Source organism: Lepus europaeus, chromosome 5 (genome assembly GCF_033115175.1).
Source record: "Lepus europaeus isolate LE1 chromosome 5, mLepTim1.pri, whole genome shotgun sequence".
Classification (NCBI taxonomy): domain Eukaryota; kingdom Metazoa; phylum Chordata; class Mammalia; order Lagomorpha; family Leporidae; genus Lepus; species Lepus europaeus.
Window position 1 is genome coordinate 145792365 of NC_084831.1, and position 3771 is coordinate 145796135.

Here is a 3771-nt window from a genome sequence, read left to right on the forward strand (position 1 = left end):
GGTGGGAGGGAAGTTATGGGAGGGGGAAGCCATTGTAATCCATAAGCTATACACTGGAAATTTATATTCATTAAAAAAATTTTTAAAAAAAGACTAAAAATAAAAAATAAACTAGAGTGTCAATTTGTTGGGTCAACAACAGGAGTCACTGTGCCCTTGCTCCTCATGTGGGATCTCTGTCCTTAATGTGCTGTAAATTTTGATTATTGCTATAACTAGTACTCAAACATTATGTTTCATTTTGTGTTTCTATGCGGGTGCAAACTGTTGAAATCTTTACTTAATATATACTAAACTGATCTGTATATAAAGAGAATTGAAAATGAATCTTGATGTGAATGGAAGGGGAGAGGGAGCGGGAGAGGGGAGGGTTGCAAGTGGGAGGGAAGTTTCAGAAGGGGAAGCTGTTGTAATCCATAAGCTGTACATTGGACATTTATATTCATTAAATAAAAGTTAAAAAAAAAAGAAAAAAAGAGGAAATCCAAATGGCCAACAGACACATGAAAAACTGTTCAAGATCACTAGCAATCAGGGATATGCAAATGAAAACCACAATGAAATTTCACCTCATCCCGGTTAGAATGGCTCACATACAGAAATCTACCAACAACAGATGCTGTCGAGGATGTGGGGGAAAAGGGACACTAAGCCACTGTTGGTGAGAATGTAAACTAGTTAAGCCACTAAGGAAGTCAGTCTGGAGATTCCTCAGAAACCTGAATATAACCCTACCGTACAACCCAGCCATCCCACTCCTTGGAATTTATCCAAAGGAAATTGAATTGGCAAACAAAAAAGCTGTCTGCACCTTAATGTTTATTGCAGCTCAATTCACAGTAGCTAAGACCTGGAACCAAGCCAAATGCCCGTCAACAGTAGACTGGATAAAGTAATTATGGGACATGTACTCTATAGAATACTATACAGCAGTAAAAAAAAAAAACAATGAAATCCAGTCATTTGCAACAAAATGGAGGAATCTGGAACATATCATGGTGAGTGAATTAAGCCAGTCCCAAAGGGATAAATATCATATGTTCTCCCTGATCGGTGACAACTGAGCACCAAAAAGGAAACCTGGTGAAGTGAAGTTGACTCTATGAGAAACAGTGACTTGATCAGCCGTTGTCCTGACTGTTGATGTACAATTTAATACTGTATCCCTTTTAGTATTTTTTCTGTTCTACTTAATACTATTGGTTGAACTCTGTAATTAATACACAATTATTCTTAGGTGTTCAAATTTAACTGAAAAGTGATCTCTGTTAAATATAAGAGTGGGAATCAGAGAGGGAGGAAATGTACAGTTTGGGACATGCGCGAGCTGACTTGCCCCAAATGGTAGAGTTAGAAATGTGCCAGGGGATTCCAATTCAATCCCATCAAGGTTGCATGTACCAATGCCATCTCACTAGTCCAAGTGATCAATTTCTGTTCACAATTGAGCATTCTGATAGGTCTAAGAGTCAAAGGGATCACATAACTGATAGAATTAAAAAGGGAGAGAACGATCCAACATGGGAAGTGGGATACACAGCAGACTCATAGAATGGCAGACGTCCTAAACAGCACTTTGGCCTCAGAATCAGCCCTTAAGGCATTCGGATCTGGCTGAAGAGCCCACAAGAGTATTTTAGTCATGGAAAGCCAGGACACTCTGGAAAAAAACCTAAACAAAAGGTCTCTGCAAGTGAGATCCCAGTAGAGAGAACGTGCCATCAAAGAAGGAGGTACCTTTCTCTGAAGGGAGGAGAGAACTTCCACTTTGACTATGACCTTGTCTAAATAAGATCAAAGTCAGCGAACTCAAAAGGCTTCCATAGCCTTGGCAACTCATGACAAGAGCCTAGGGAGATTACTGATGCCATAAATGAGAGTGTCAATTTGCTAAGTCAACAACAGGAGTCACTGTGCACTTACTCCTCATGTAGGATCTCCATGCTTTATGTGATGGTCAATGTGAATTAATGCTATAGCTAGTACTGAAACAGTATTTTACACTATATGTTCTGTGTGGGTGCAAACTGATGAAATCTTTACTTAATATATACTAAATTGATCTTCTGTATATAAAGATAATTGAAAATGAATCTTGATGTGAATGGAATGGGAGAGGGAGTGGGAGATGGGAGGGGTGCGGGTGGGAGGAAAATTATGGGGGGCAAAAAGCCACTATAAACCAAAAGCTGTACTTTGGAAATTTATATTTACAAAATGAAAGTTAAAAAAGAAAAAAGAGAAAAAAGTGGATGCAAATGAAACCCATTATACTTAGTGAAATAAGCCACTCACAGAAAGACAAATATCATATGGTCTCTCTGATCTGTAGTAAATAATAGAGTAATTAAAATGTAATCTGTAAGGGGCTGGTGTTGTGGTGTAGCAGTAAATGCAAGGCCTGCAGTGCCATCATCCTAAATGGGTGCCAGTTTGAGTCCCAACTGCTCCACTTATGGTCTGTCTCTCTGCTATGGCCTGGGAAAGCGTAGAAGATGTTGCAAGTCCTTGGGCCCCTGGACCTGCGTGGGAGATCTGGAGGAAGCTCCTGGCTCCTGGCTTTGGATCAACACAGCTCTGGCCGATGCGGCCATCTGGGGAGTCAACCATTGGATGGAAGACCTCTCTCTACCTCTCTGCCTCTCTACCTTTGCCTCTCTGTAACTCTGCCTTTCAAATAAATAAATAAATCTTTTTAAAAAGTGTAATCTATAGGAATTAAACTGACGCTTTGAGATGAAATGATTTTGAACAACCCTTACCTTGACTATAGAGGAATAATGTTGTTCTTGTTTGTTTGGTTCTTTTCTCCTTTTTTCTTCATGCTTATCAGTGAACTCTCTTCCTAGTGTGGGGTTAATCTTATGAGTATAAAAATTAACTGAAAATTGATCTCTGTAAAAAATAAGGAAGGGAAAGGAAAGGGAGGAGGAAGAAAGGCATGAATATGTGTGGGAGGGAGGTAGGGGAAAGAATCACTATGTTCCCAAATATCTATCTACTAAATGCATGAAGATGTACTCTTTTTTTTTTTGACAGGCAGAGTGGACAGTGAGAGAGACAAAAAGGTCTTCCTTTTCCATTGGTTCACCCCCTCCCCCCAGTAGCCACTGTAGCTGGCATACTGCACTGATCCGAAGCCAGGAGCCAGGTGCTTATCCTGGTCTCCCATGTGGGTGCAGGGCCCAAGCACTTGGGCCATCCTCCACTGCACTCCTGGGCCACAGCAGAGAGCTGGACTGGAAGAGAAGCAATCAGGACAGAATCCGGTGCCCCAACCAGGACTAGAACCCGGTGTGCCAGTGCCGCAGGCAGAGGATTAGCCTATTGAGCCGCGGCATTGGCCTGAAATTTTATTCTTTAAACAAAACAAAATTTTTAACTTCATTAATTAATCTAAATAAGATATCATCAAGACTATACTTTCAAGGATCATTTCTATAGTTTGCTACTAAATAAGATACCATCAAAATACTATCCATCTCTTTTTAAACAGATTTGTTCTTTAACTATCTTTTTAAAAATTTATTAGCAACAATTATACATATTTGCTACAGAGAAATATTTAAGTTCATGTATACAATTTATACTGATCAAAACAGGGTCATCAACATTTCCCCTTCTCTAACATTTCTTCGTGATTAGAGGCATGGAGCTTCCTCCTTCTGTTTGTTCTTACAATATCTAGTAGATTATTGTTAGCTGCAGTCTCTCCACTATGCTGCACAACACTAGGTTATTATTCCTTTGATCTCGGTCTGATTTGGTAAC

At 39.8% G+C, this 3771-nt stretch overlaps 1 pseudogene; it reads left to right on the plus strand.

Moving 5' to 3' along the window:
- Positions 1-3413: 3413 nt before the first annotated feature.
- On the plus strand, positions 3414-3497 carry LOC133761236 (small nucleolar RNA U3; annotated as a pseudogene).
- Positions 3498-3771: the final 274 nt, after the last annotated feature.